The 15,931-nt window shown below is 35.6% G+C and overlaps 1 protein-coding gene across 1 annotated transcript in view; it reads right to left on the reverse strand.

Annotated features, from left to right (window-relative positions):
- The window catches only part of Nckap5 (NCK associated protein 5), a 777,883-nt gene that overhangs the window by 365,122 nt on the left and 396,830 nt on the right, over window positions 1-15,931 (reverse strand). The window lies entirely within an intron of this gene.

Consider the following 15,931-nt stretch of genomic DNA (forward strand, 5'->3'; position numbering starts at 1 on the left):
CCTGTGCCGGCGCACAGAGTGTCTGCAAAAGTGACTGGTACATCATAAAATTCAGCATAAATATCTGGTGAAGGAGCCCATCCACAGTGTAATGAGTAGCTGTACTTCTGATGTTAACTTTCAGTTGAAACTGTCAGCCACCCCACCCAAGAATGGCATCACCATCTGCAGTGAGACTCAGAAGTATTTTAATCCCTTCCATGCCTTTGTGTAGACAGATGAGTACCAGCCATTCGGTTTAATATAAAATTATTGTCAGGACTACACTATAATTTGCTTCCTACAAATGTCCAGATGCCACTAAATGGAGCCCAAGGTCACCGTGTTGGAACAGACTGTCCTATAACTGATTGTCTTGTTTCTATTAGAGATGACCCAGGGCCAGATGTTTGCAGAGTCCACTGTGAACTTTCTGCAAATGGATGGAATAAAATTTGTCCCTGGATGATAAGCCAGAGGGCATCCCGAGCACTTCTCCTGGCTGAATTCTGTTTCCAGCTGCTCTCTGGGATTGTACTTCCTGTTCTGGGAGTTTTCCCATCAACTTGTCAGACCACTGTGTCTCTCGCTTCTCATGGTACCATTAATGTTGTACAGCGTCTCTACCTTGGGTACTGCTCAAACAAGAATCTTCTCTTCACTGAAGAATAATTTAGAGAATTAAATTTTTAACTTTTTTTTCTTGAATACGTTTTGAGCTGGCATCAATGTGACAAATGCATGGGCAGCCAAGTTCTCTGAAGTTGCTAAAAATATCTTGAGAGCAGATTATTTTTTTTATAAGAAAACTACAGTTCAGTTTGTATTTCTACCTGCCCCAGCGTTAATATTTGCAAAACCCACATATCAAAAGCAATTAAAAATGTCAAATCTGGTGAACAGAATTAAGTGTTTTTTTTTTTTTAAACATATAGATTTTTAACCCAATAGCACTGTAGGTCTCCCGAACCCAGGCACAAAATGCCAAGATCTGAGCTCTGAGATGTAGTGAATCTCTGAGATGTAGTGAATTCTACTCTTGCTGCTCCATCCCACCAGGGGAGGACTCCAAAGCATCAAGTGGATCAGCCCATACATTTCTCTCTCTTGTGAGACTCTGGATACACTGAACCACAAACTTCCTCCAAAACAGCCCTGAGCCTGCTTGCAAATCCTGCCTAGGCTATGTGTGCAGCAAAGGTTCAAGGAGTATCCAAAGAGTGGAAGCATATGGGGGTAAAAACAAGATACAAATGGGGAATCTGGGGTTTCTGTACATGTGTATCTTGGTGGTATGAGAAGATGGAGCTGAGTTCAGGAAAGAAAGGGAACCAAACAAGAATTGGGCTATAGGCTAAGCTAAAAACTGGTTGCTGTGGGATCACCACAAGAGGCATGTGAACTTTGAACTCAGTTTATCTACCAGGACATGAAATTTTTTCTTTAAGCTAAGGGAGAACATGTTTTGATTTATGACACTTGCATATGAAGACATGTTGGAATGTGGGCCACCACTCACAAAATCTAGCCCTGGCTCCATAAATGTTAGGATGAAGCTGAATCAGAATAAATTTTAGCAAATGTAGACTTAGAAATAAGTGAAATTTTATTATGTTGTATTCATTTCTTTAGCAAAACTAAGATTATGACAAATAATCCACAAGAAAATAGCGAGTTCCTGAGACCTTTTTAAAAAAAAAAAATTCTCTTTTTTATATACTGTTACAAACATCTAAAGAAAAGGAGAAGTTGTAGTATAAGAAATGCTCATATTTATCACTTAGGCTAAATATAACCTACTTGTGGCTAATCATGCATCAACATTACCCATGACCCTTACCTCAGGTTTAAAGCAAATCACAGAAACATATCATTTACACCATATTTGTGTGAGTATAAATATTTAGAAGATTAAGATGCTTAAAATACAACCATATATTACCACACTTAAAAACATGAATCACATAAAATGTTCAGTTAGTACACAAATGTTATAAATCTGATACATATTCAAGTTGTCTCAGATTTACTCTTTTTTTTTTTATTTTTTTGTATCGTCTATTCAAATCAGAATCCATATAAAGTTGACATCATGTCTTTTGAGATGCTTCTTCAGATATAGATTTTTACCCATCCCTTTTTACTTCCTTGCAACTAATTGGCAAAGAAAACAGATTGTTTGTCCTGTAGAATTGCCCATCGTATGGATTCAGCAGAAATAGTCTCACCATGTTTCCTATATATTGATCATTAGATCTACAGGCTCAATTAGATTCAGGTTCAGTTTTTGGCAAGATCACTTAATAAATAGTATAGGGTCTTTCCATCAAGAGACACACAATGCAAAATGTTTCCTTATATTATTTTAGCAACCACTGATGATCACTGACTAGACACATTCTCTCATTTGGAGTCATAAACTATATCTTAATATATTCTGATTATATCACCGTTTTTTCAATTACTAGCTAAAATATCTTGTCTGAGAAACTTTTTCATCATCACTACTTTTTCATTGCTTTGACTAAAAGACCTGACAATAACAATATAGATGAGGAAAAGTTTGTTTTGGCTCACATTTTCAGAGGTTCCCTTTTTGGTCAGCTGACTCCATAGCTCTGGGCTTGAGATGAGGCAAACATCTTGGCAGAAGAAAGGAACTCAGATCATAGCAACCAGGAAACAGAGAGAGGGAGCTTCTCTAAGCAAGGACAACACATTAACCCCAAGGGATACCCCCAGTGAGCTATTTCCTCCAGACCCACCATACCTGCCTATAGTTACCACTCAGTTAATCAGTGAACTAACCCACTGATTAGGTTAAAAAGTCTCATATGCTAATCATTTCATCTCTGAACCTTCTTGCATTGTCTCAAACATGAGCTTTTGGAGGACACATCTCATAGCCAAAGCATAACAATGCTTTACTCATCAGTAATAAGATGGTCTTCAAGCATGAGCTAAAGTTTTTTTTTTTTTTTTCTGGATGGTTCTGTATCACCATGAATGAAAATATTTAACATGCTATAACGTTCAGTACAGGTAGTATTCTTCAAGTATAAGTTGACCCATTTTTAATAGTAGAAGGCTTTTCAAATTGGATCTTGAGTCCTTTGAACAATAGTCTCAGGTAATGATACTCAATACTCCCTCAAAACTACCACTACTAAAAACAATTACATTTTTCCTTCGTCTTTTTGTCTCTTATCACACCCATTTGTGAATGTACAAACTTTTAATATTTTAAATCACTTCAAATGATCTTTCTCTGTGTAGATTTGCCATCAACTAAATTTGCCATCAATTTTCAAAAATTAATTGTTAAGTTTCAGTTATATTAAACGTGTATATTTCTAATAGTAATATCCTCAAAGAATACTTATTCAGAAAAAGCTTCTATTTTCATCATCTTGCTTTTTTCTATTTGTAGGTAACGATTATTTTAAGGTTTTACTTTATCCTTCCAAAAATATCTCATTCCATATTTTTGTGTACGTATATACACACATCTACCCCACCACAAATCCCACTTCCTTCTTGGGTAAAATAGAGCACAATAAATATATACTTTTTCCAATCTGATACTTTCTTGTTTTATGGAAAATTCTAAATTTTATTGCATATGAAAATAAAGAGAAAGTACTGATTAAAGTACTTTTAAAAAGGAAAAAAAAAACTCAATATCTTTGAAAACCAGTGTTATATAGAGGATAAACTCCATAAATCACTATATTAACATCTAATATTCACTCCAAATCCAGCTGAAGATCAATATCTCCAATTGTTAAGAGTTCATTAATCAAGTAATTCTGGAAAAAGGCATAGTGATATTTGAATTTAATTAATTTGAAATTTCATGTTATAGAGTTGAAACTATGTTGAAAATAGCTTCTTGTTTCTTAGGCAAAATGAAAGAATTCATCAATCACAAAGAACATATTTCAAGTAATAATAGATACACTTACAGTTTTTCAAAGACACTGAAATAAAAACTCTAGTATAATAGCATATATTTAAAACACTAATACTTGATCCCACAATAAAGATTACACTCAAGCAAACACAGAATTTTCAGGATAATGCATTAATTTTTGTAGTATACAATAGAATGTGAATATATCTGAAGGGACGGGCAGACCTGAGTTAAATCCTGATTTGACCAATTTAATGGGTTATGTGACCTTTCTCAAATTGTTTAATCTTATTTTTTTTTTATTTTTGAGATGGAGTTTTTCTTTTTTTTTTTTTTAATTTTTTTTATTGGTTGTTAAAAACATTATAAAGCTCTTGACATATCATATTTCATACATTGGATTCAAGTTGGTTATGAACTCCCAATTTTACCCCAAATACAGATTGCAGAATCACATCGGTTACACATCCACATTTTTACATAATGCCCTATTAGTAACTGTTGTATTCTGCTACCTTTCCTATCCTCTACCATCCCCCCTCCCTCCCCTCCCATCTTCTCTCTCTACCCCATCCACTGTAATTCATATCTCTCCTTGTTTATTTTCCCATTCCCCTCACAACCTCTTATATGTAATTTTGTATAACAATGAGGGTCTCCCTCCATTACCATGCAAATTCCCTTTTCTCTCCCTTTCCATCCCACCTCATCTATCTGTTTAATGTTAATCTTTTCTTCCTGCTCTTCCTCCCTGCTCTGTTCTTAGTTGCTCTCATTATATCAAAGAAGATATTTGGTATTTGTTTTTTAGGGATTGGCTAGCTTCACTAAGCATAATCTGCTCTAGTGCCATCCATTTCCCTGCAAATTCTATGATTTTGTCATTTTTTAGTGCTGTGTAATACTCCATGGTGTATAAATGCCACATTTTTTTTTATCCATTCATCTATTGAAGGGCATCTGATACTTTCAGGGATCATTTCTATAGTATGTTAATCTTATTTTTTATTGATAAAATACATGTTAATATATCCTCAGAGGATTGTAAGCAATGATATCACATGTTTTCAGCATGCAAAAAAGAAACTGGCACACGATTTATACCCAACAAATATACAATAGGAGTTGATATACAGTAATGGTTAAGTCCTAGACTGAGTTCCAACACCAGCTATATACCTTCAAGTTGTATGAAGGAGGACAAGTCCGTTAACCCATAAGGGTCTCAGCTTCCTCATCTGTAAATGAGAGATTCTAAGAACCTCTTTCATGATGGGTTATTAGCAGAATAAATTACATGTAATATTATTATAGTTTCCCCAATGAGGAAGGGACATATATCCATTTCATGTCACTACTGTATTCCTATTTCCTGGCACATAATAAAGTTTTCTTAAATGTTAATAAAAGTAAATTAGATAACAATTCAAATTTCCTGTGGTCTTATGCTTAAAGGTCACTATGAAAGACACAAGTTGCTGGCTTTTCACATCTAAGAGCTCTCTCCTCACACATTTAGACTGAGCCCTTCTCCTACCCAGATTGTATTAAGTAGTAGGTGTTCTTACCATCAGTGCAACCTCCAAGGGCCTGGACTTTCCTGAACTGGGCTTCATGTTCATCCAGGATATAATTAGAGCAATACTACTTCACTACTCAATTCTTTACTCAAGAAAGTCTACAGAGAAAGTCTAGATCTGCAGAACCTGAAGCCATTCAAATCTATTAGAAAGACCTGTAGGATATTTCCTGATAACATATCATGAGGCTTGGTGATTGTTTCTGAAAAAGCAATAGACTTGTAAGCATTATGTGTGTCATACATATTGGAAGTATACTAATATATTGCTGCTTCACTGGGGACTCTTTTGACAATAATGTGAATTGCAGAGGGAATCAAAATCAGTTCTTAAAGTGTTTCTGACATCAATGGTGATTGCTGGGCCTCAGAAAATAGTTCAGGGTAAGACTGACTTGCTTGATTGAGATATTCATATGACCAACACCACAAGTTGGCTGGGCATTCTTTCACACCCAGGATGCAACAGAATGATGCAGACCATGTCCAGAAGTCTAAGGTTGCCCAGATACAGCCTCTGAAGGATTGAGCTCCATCAATACACTGCATCCTCTCTCCTTAAGGCCCCACTTTGTGCTGTGCTTATATTATGTCACACATATTGCTTCAGTTCTCTCTGCAGTCTTCCTCCTCTGCACAGGCTTCAATACTCATCTCAAATGAATCCCTCACTGGCTCACAGAGTTTCTTAAATAAATTTTTAACTCCAAGTCTCATAGAACACATTTAATTATATCTAATAATAATTTTTATGTTTCTTCTTCTCTTTCTTTTCCTTTTTTTTTAAAATAAAAAAAAAAACAACAAAGGATCCTTAGGGACAGGGTCATGACTTATTTCTGTGCTCCTTACCTTGCTGAACAAAGAACCAAATCAATTTTGTCTTTTCTCCAATGGTCATACTTTGGTTTCAGTGGTGTCTGCATAAAAATTTAATGCAACAATATTTTCTAATGGAAACTTTATTTTAAATTGAATGAAGGAAAAATAAAAATACAAAAAATTATTTAGCTTAACACAAGGGTCCAGGTTAGCCAAATGCCATTCAGAGTGAGGGCTTATTAATTGGTAAATTTGACCAGCAATGAAGTCCATCTGAAATAGTACTTCATTCTTTTATTTTACCATTTGCTAAGTACTTACTAAATACTAGACTAAAAGCATAAGCAGCTCTCATTATGCAAGGGAAAGAAACACAATATTCAGGTCCAGAATGCTAGCCAAAAAAAGAAAGAAAACAGATAATTGTGTGATTAAAGTAAGCATAGAAATTAAGTGAGGAAAGCAGAGTATTGTAAAAGGCATTAGGGAGATAGTGAATGTGGTATATCTGTTGTTTATTTGTTGGCTAAATATATACTGTCTGAACCAATAGGGAAAGGTAAAGTTGTCCAATCTTAACTAAATCCAATGGCTATGCAGTCCCTGAAGTAAATGCAACTATTTTGATGGTAGCCTAGGTGTTTAGAAACACTGAGTCAATTATCTGCATAGGCGGTTTGGTAATGCCATGTAAAGTTATACTAAAAAAGTAGAGGCCATAACTGAGGCACTATAGACAAAAAAATATTATATCATCTTATGAACTTTGACATGGGAAAATGTTGGTCCCCAAATTTTCCTGTTAGTTGGATATAATTTCATTTATACCTTTGGCCTACATTTTGCTTGAGTATCATCTCAGTGGGTGAGAATTATCAAGTTTAAAATATCAGCAGCAGAGCATGTAAATCTGCAATTCAAGGCTAAATTCTGTGCAGAATACAAGTGCTTCATTTAAGATGCAATTTCTATCATGGATTATAATGTAAAAAATGAGTGAATGAGGGTACAGAAGGATTGTGTCACCAGAAGTCAGAACTCCTGAGTTCTAGGTCAGAATCCTTTTAGCCAGGTCCAAAAGTATGTGACTTCATTTTTAAGTCTGTATTCTGTTTTTACTAGATGTATGATACAATATGTTCTCCCTACCATGTATTAAGCTACAGTAAGAATCAAATGAAATAATATAGAGGATGGTTTTAGAAACAATGACAAATAAATGATGTGTAAAGTACAGTCATCATTTCTGTAGCCAGGTTGTTATCAATATTAATTAAAATGCTTATTAGAAAATGTAACACCTTTAACTGGTTTTAGGAATTAAATATGTGAAAGAAATTCATATTTCCATCTTAAGAAAAAAGCATCCTGCCTCTTGCTACTATTATGCCTGACAGGTGAAAACCTTTGGTTGGGAGAAATGTGAAGAGAATTTTGAAACACAATTTAGTGAAAACTACAAGACATTTCTTCTGTCAGAACACCATAGCTTCAGCATAGCTAATTCCCTACTTTGTTCTCAGTAAACATTCTTAAAAGCTGGAGGCTGTTGGTTAGTAACAGATGTAGACATTTATAAACAAAGACAATCTTAACTGAATTATTTTTCACAAGTTAAACAAAGGATCTTAAAAAACAGTTACAAGACTTTTGTAGTCAGCACTGAGAGACATGCTCTGTGGAAGTGCTTCTCATTGAATGCACTGTCTATAGACCAGCAAGGTCATCAGAACAATAATCTATACTCCTGGGACTGCTGCCTTTGCACTTGACCCATATGCAACCATAGAGCAATGTTATCAGAGGATCATAAAACACTCTCTGAAAGTAAACTTCACCCTCTGGGAAGTAAACTTTCAATGCACCAAATTCCATTTAGTGCCCTGCAGAAAAGAATTCTGCAAAAGAGTATTCTGAAATAGACAACTCATCTTTTACAGGTGAGCACTCTATCATAGAAGCCCAGGAATGGGAAATCAGGTCTTCATCCTCCCAGGCCATCATGGTTTATAACTCTAAGAATGATGACTATTATCAAAGTTTTAAAGATCCCCAGAAATGGCCTTTCTACAATCTCTCTTGGAAGCAAATTTCTATCGTAAACACACTATCCATAAAATCCTTCCTTGTGCTTTCTACTTCAGGAAAGACACTCATTCCTGCATTCATTCATTCATTCATTCATTCTTCAACCAACAAATATTTACTGAATGCTTACCATGGCAAAGGTCTTTTGACAGCAATGTCAGAGAGGTACTGGAGAGGGAGAGAGATGTTCTTTACTGCTTGGATAGACAACAACCTTTAACTATTTAAATAATCATTAGGAGCAATGTATGAAAACACCTGCAAATTTGCAGAAAACATAAGGCTGTAGAAACACACTGAACAGTTAAAAGAACAAAAATTTGACTTTAGTAATGCTACAGGTCAAATGATCTTTGTTCTTCAACAGATAAATTCAAAAGAAAAGGAAGGGATAGAGAGTAACTTATAGGCGCAAAGAAACTTAAAAGATACATTCATCTTCTAAAACAAATAGGCAGGTTTAAACCAAAATATCTGAGGATACACGTATATTATGAATCTACTAAAGAAACAGGGAGGTTATTGTTTTAAAGTTATTTCATTGGGTGAATGATAAGATTGGGAAGGCTCACCTGGAGGGATCTTGGGAGGTTGACAGTTTTCTTTCTTGACCTAGTGTTGGTTACAAGGGTATTCACCTAAGAATGATTCATTAAACTAAGAAGTTTTTGAGTAGTTTTGGTTATGTATGTTTTTTCAAGAAATATCTATTAATGTGCAACAACTTGAGATTTGCTGATGGGAATGCAACATGGCACAGCTATTTTGGAAGACTATTTGGCAGTTTCTTATAAAGTGAAGCTAATGCTTACTATACAGCTCAGTAATTCCATTCTAGCTATTTGCCCAAGAGACAAGGCAACACCCTGTAAGATCCAGGTGTAAATATTTATACCAACTTTAATAATACTCTCTCCAAACTGTAGGAAACCCAACTGTTCATCAACCAGTGAATGGATAAACAAACAGTATTATCTGTATAAGGAATATATTACTCAGCAATAAGGATGAATGAATCATTGATGTGTGGAACATCATATAGGCTTCTCAAAAGAATCACATTAAGTGAAAGAACAAGTCTTTCTGGAAAAGACAAATCTATAGTCAGAGAATTCAGATTAGTCCTTGCCAGGGGATTGAGATATAGGTAGGGAACTTATCAGGAACATGGAGATAGTCCAGTGTTTTGATTATGGTGGTAGTTACATGAGAGTATATGCTTTTCAAAACTTACCAAATTGTACACTGTAAAAAAACGATCTTTCTATAAACCTGACCAAGAAAATAAGCTTTTATTATCGAGCAGGAATAAATTTAGTTTCCAGTTGTATAAGAGAAAAATATTCTTCTATATCCCAGACTTCCTCTCTTAAGAATGTATTGGGGTGGACATAGAGACACATTAGTCCCTGAAAATATATGTACTAAAGAGACTACATCACTGGTATTTTTATGATGTCTTTATTCAAAGAAATCATTCAGAAGTGAAAACAATTATGATTACTACTAAGTTCTCTCTGTTGAGGGTTTTTCCCCCAAACCTGTTCAAATAAATCCTAAAAGAGACAACATCAGAGCCAAGAGCGATAAAGATCATGTTCACTGTAGAACATCTTAACTTCCTTTGCCAAGAAAGTTCCTTAGAATTTAATTTTGGCCGTCCTCAAAAGAAATTTTTCATCTGGCCTTGGCAGTTTTCTAATCTTGACTTCTCCACAGTCAAGTAACCAAAAGAGACATGGTCCATCAGCCCTACAGAGTGACACTGTGATGACAGCTAGCCTACTCCAACACTCAGATGAAAAAGCCCGTTATCAGAAACTTCCGAGGCCTGGTTATCACTGCATAATTATTATTTCACCTAATAAACAAAAGCATTTCATTTTCTAATGTGCTGTCTTCAAAAGAGCATAAAAAGCATTATAAAACTATAATGCAATCCAATTTCCTCATTTTACAAATGAACAAATTGAGACCCAGAAGGGTCAAATTACTTAACCAGAGTTATTAAGCTACATATAAGTGGGACTAAAATGAGGCCCTACGCAAGCCACTGAACAGAACAGAGCTCCTTGAAATGAAATGGAAACTCCACTATGTATCAATATTGGGTGTCTTATCAGGAATGAATAATAGTTGATACAACTTCCATGTTGTGTGCCCAACAACAAGTAGCTCTTAACAGGAATTTAAGAAGAAATGTGTGACTATGTCAACACTTTTAAGGCATAAACAGAAGTACAAAGGAATAAAGGAATGTTCCATATTCAGTAAGTCAGTAGTTACCCAGGGAGCTGAAAATAGCTTTTCTTTCTAGTTCTGCACATAGTTGGTTTCACCCCTCCCCCGTTTGTTCAAGTGAGAGCTTACATGCTAGATCACTGAGATATACACTGCTGACATCAAAACATGATCTGTATTATGTTAAACAGGCATTTTTAAATATGCATTTAAAATATTTTCTTTCATCTGTTGTAATTTGATGGAACTCTATCCTTGGACCAACACTGCTTTGCCATTTTAAACCTGGTAGATTTACACAGAGTGGCAGATGAGAGGGCCCCCATTTTTATGAAAAGTCTCAGCCAGAAATATTGCTGATGGTGTGGAAATAGCAACTCCAAATCAATAGAAAATTGCCCTCTATATTCATCAGGAGGAACAAGGCACTCAGGAGAGCCGGCCACAGAGATGAGTTAAAGTTGATGAACGGTCTGAGATGGGAACAAATGTAGAAGAGGAACAGAAGAGCTGTTGATTGTCCAAAGGTCAATTGGCAGCTTTTTTCATCTTGTTGTATTTCACTCCTTCTAAAGATGCAGAGAAAATGTTCTTTTAATGTACCAGACAGATATAGAGGCAGAATGGAGTATGTGGGTAGCACATTTAAGGGCATATTATCCTCTTTCACACTCACTTCTATGCCAGGTGCCTACAGCTTCAGAATGGGCAGCAGAATATGAACCCTAGGATTTCATAAAGTCTCTGAGAGCCCATAATGTGAACAGCAACCAGCAAACAAGTCAAGTGGTGAAACCATTCCCGTTTATGGCTCCTTGAAGTGCAGCAGGCAGCAGACTGCACTTAAGCATAGCAATCAACTATGACAGGAGAATCCCTATTACAGTAAGCAAAGAGACAGCTCCAAGGCAGCAGACCACAGCATCAGGGGGAAGGACAGAACAGGGGCAGAGAAATCCTGGGGAAAGCCCAGAATGGACTTGGTTGATTTTTAACTATTCTGGATAATTAAGAATGACAAAACCTAATTGTTCCCATTGCTTAGATGTACAATGCCTGGTGTATAAACGGCCCTAAAGATACCACCACCTGCCTCAGGTACCCTTTATTAAAAGGGCCCTGTAAACAGTGGGGAGAGCTTAATTTGAAAGTATCTATTTTTTTTTCCTTCTCTGCATTTACATTAAGGAATATAAAGAATTCCTGAAACTTCGAATGTGATACAGTTTGCTAACCAAAGAGGGTTTCTCAAGTGTGGCAGCCAGGTGGCGTATCTGGCGTATCTGGCATATCTGCCAGAACAATTCTAATTTAAAGTTTCAAATGTGTCAATCATTAATTTCATCTGACTATTCATGACTATTCATGCATCAGCATAATCCATTACTAAGTCTGAAATCTGGCTGTCCTGAGACTGGACAAAATTTCTCTCATTTACAGTTATGTTATAATATGGTGTTGTACATATGATTATGTATATGGTCTATATAAAATCAGTACTTGTAGAAATGCTTAGGTCTTCACAAGCCTATTTTTTTAAAATAGCTATTATTACAAGTCAACAAATCCCACCCAACTTGGAGGTGATGTTCCTGAACATACTCCTCCCAATGAATCTAGCTGTTGTGCAAACAGTTCATTAACTCCAATGGATAAAGAGGCTTGGGCTAAACTATTATTTCTTTACGCAGACCAGAAGGCAGTGACATAGCCTCAGTCTACACCACTAAGCTGGCAGGCGACACAAGCACAATTCCAACAAGCATTCAGGGTGGGAAGAGAGTATGGAATTACAGATGATTACAAAACGAATCCCTCATAAAATATGCCCAGCCATGTATTCTTCCAGACAGTGGTTAAGCAATCACGATCACATCTGGAAAGCATCTTTAATTTATATCCCCAAATAACAACAGCAGCAAGAGAAGGCCCTAATGACACCACCAACCTGCCTCAGGTACCCCTTATTAAAAGGGTTCTGTCAACAGTGGGGAGGGCTTAATTTGAAAGTATCTATTTTTTTCCCTTCTCTGCATTTACATTAAGGAATATAAATGGTCAGAAGAAGTTTGTTATATTTGTCTACAACCCTCTCCATGTAGGGAATTTCTGATTTATGAGTTTAGAGCTGATTATGTGGTTTCTGATTGCATATTCTTTTTCTTTTATTGTCCAAAGTTTGGACCATTGCTGTTCATCATACCCTAATCAGATGTCAAGAGGGAGGAAGGCATCATGGATGGAAATTTGATGGTGATATAAAGGGAACCGCTCACTCAAACAACTTTATGTATTTTTATCGTAAGTGACCCTATTACTCATTAATACAGATAATCACAAATGTTCAGGTTTGCTGTGTGTCTTCAAGCCATCAGGCCTAGCACACAGCTGAAATTTCATAAACCAGAACCTAGACTTGCTTTCTTCAATCACTCATCCCGGCATCTGAAGAATACCATCTCCCACATGCCCCTAACTGTTCAGTATCTGACTTTTTATTCAGTTCCTTCTCCATTGCCTCATATTATCTCTGAAGCTGAAATTGGAAGCCGTTAAGTGCTATATTAAAGGCTCCCCTATTTATTATGCTATCAAATACACCAAGAAACCCTTCGTACAACCAAACTCAGGCATCTGTATCTTATTGCTCTATGGAAAAAAAAAAATAGAAAGTACATACAGTGGTTGACTTAAGAGCATTGGGCAATAGAAAAGTTCTTATTTCAAGTGATCCTTCAGACATAAACCCAATATTCTTACTTCATGTATTACAAAATTCATAAACTGTTTAACTTTTCAGACTTAAGTGACATAGTGGAAGTAGTAACATTCTTAAGAATTATCCTAATTTTCATCATCTTGAACCAATGTCTATTGTATCCATCAATGTCTCCTATGAAGAGCCCTATCTGATACATTCTATTATGAACTTATTTCCATAGATAGTGTTCCTCTATTAGGAAACAGTAGCCTTTGACTATGATATAACAATTACATGCCTCTTGTGTTTTCCTTTGCAACATGTTAGCCACTCATTCTCAGAAAACTTGTTGGGCTATGTGACTATGCCTACTTGACATTCTCCTTTTGTGATCTTTATTTTCTGCTTTTATTTTTCCAGCATTACTGTAAATCTATCTTTTATTGTAAGCCATGCCACATTCTTTGAGATAGGAGATTATGAACAATGTTAAAAGGAAACCTCAGCTCATGAAAAAATTATGTCCGCATCCCAAATAATAACCCCATACCAAATGAACTGATCAACCCAGAGTAAAAGTGATAAAATTATGAATATAAAATTTTTAATTCAATGTAATAGTTTGGATCATATAAATCATATGAACATTTAAATGCTAAACATGTCCAAGGGCATATTCTGTAATACTGAAAATTTTATAAAGACTTAAATTAACAGGATTATTTAAATAAGCATTAGTAGAAATATCTTCAAAACCAAAATTTAAACTATGAAAGGCTATCAGATGTGGTTCATTAGATCTCCCCAAATTATAGTGTAATTATCTTATCTCTTATTTATGCTTATCCCCCTCCATCTTTCACTGATTTATATTAGTTGTCTAGCTGTAATTGGACTTGAACTTTTCAGTTTCAATGAAGGTTTACATAAGAAAACTGATTATACTGGGGAAAAAAATCCTCACAAAAGCAGTATGTAGAATCAACCACTATTTATCATACATATAATTATCTTTTCTTTCAGCTTAGGATACAATCTTGCTCTTCTATAATTCAAATCTGTATAGGATTGTCATTTGATGTACAGCAGATGACCCGGCATCATATGAAAATAATTCACTGTGCCATGTGTCTCACATCATGGAAATCAATAGCTTGAATATAGAGACATCTCGATTAGACACTGAAAAAAAGCAAGATCTGCCTCCTCCTTTCCTGTATCATTAAAATGGCAAGTATTAAAAAAAAATGATACTTCTTTTAAAGTTGGTTTGGGGGGAATCTATTATTTCCAGTTGGGACACTGATGAGCATTCCCATCAAATGGAAGAAAAATTGAGGATATAAAGTAGTGTCAGTAACAGCCTGAGAGGGATGGAGTGTAGATTTGTTACAGTATCGATTGGTGCATTTCTATAGCACCTGTGTACTATCATGATCTTGTATAGCTTAACAGGGCGTTCACTTATGATCCTGAACACAGAGAAGTCATCCACTCTTCCTGCTTTGTTCCTTAAGAAGCCCCTAAACCAGAGTCACAGCAATCATCATATTAGACACAGTGAGGTAAATAACCTGAAGGCTGAAATTTGACCTCTCTGCAACATGTGAAAAACTTAAACTACATTATATAACTTCATAACAAGAAAATCTATAGCATCAAACACTAATCTATAATCAAACAAATCCCAGTGACAAGTTAAAGTCAAGATCCCTAACAGTTCACTGGCAAAGCCTTGTAAAGCAACTGTCCAAACATGATACTGCTTGGGATAAGTTCATGTTGGAGAAGTGAAACAAATTATTTTCCTGATTTTATAAATGGTGAAAAATAGAAATGAAAGCATATTGTCCCTCACCGGGGCCCTGTATCTGGTCTAAGGAATATAAATGTACAAGTTTTATTTTTTCCCCATGTAACTGAATAGATTTTAACATAATGGGTTGAACTGTCACCTGGCCCCATATTAACTATAATTGCAGTTGAAAGATTCTAACTATGCCAGAATCAAATCTAAAAACAGCTCCTTTTTCAGAATCCTCCCTTCAAATTTTAGTTATATCTTTTTTTTTTTTTTTAAAGTTTTGATTCCAGGAATTTAAACCAGAGGCGCTCAACCACTGAGCTACATTCCCAGCCCTTTTTAATATTTTATTTAGAGACAGGGTCTCACAGAGTTGCTTAGGGCCTCACAATGTGGCTGAGGCTGGATCTGAACTTTCGATCCTTGTGTGCCACCGCTCTCAGCTAGTTACATCTTTTTAAAAGAAAGGAATATATTGTTTTCAAAAAAAGGAATGCATTGTTTTATTTTGCTTTGTTTTCTTTTCTTTAGCACACATAAATAAGTTTTTTTTTTCTTTTTTAAAACTTTTTGTTTTAGTTTTAGATGGATATAATATCTTTACTTTCTTTTATTTATTTTTATGTGGTGCTGAGGATCAAACCCAGTGCCTCACACATACTAGGAAAGCGCTCCACCACTGAGCTATGACAGCCCTAAATGATTTTTTTCCTGAATGATTAGATCCACACTCACCTACTAGGACTGGGATGACAAGCACAATCTCATTTCTCTGACTGATCTGACACTGGACATGGTTATAGG

The sequence above is a fragment of the Marmota flaviventris genome, chromosome 11 (assembly GCF_047511675.1).
Source record: "Marmota flaviventris isolate mMarFla1 chromosome 11, mMarFla1.hap1, whole genome shotgun sequence".
Classification (NCBI taxonomy): domain Eukaryota; kingdom Metazoa; phylum Chordata; class Mammalia; order Rodentia; family Sciuridae; genus Marmota; species Marmota flaviventris.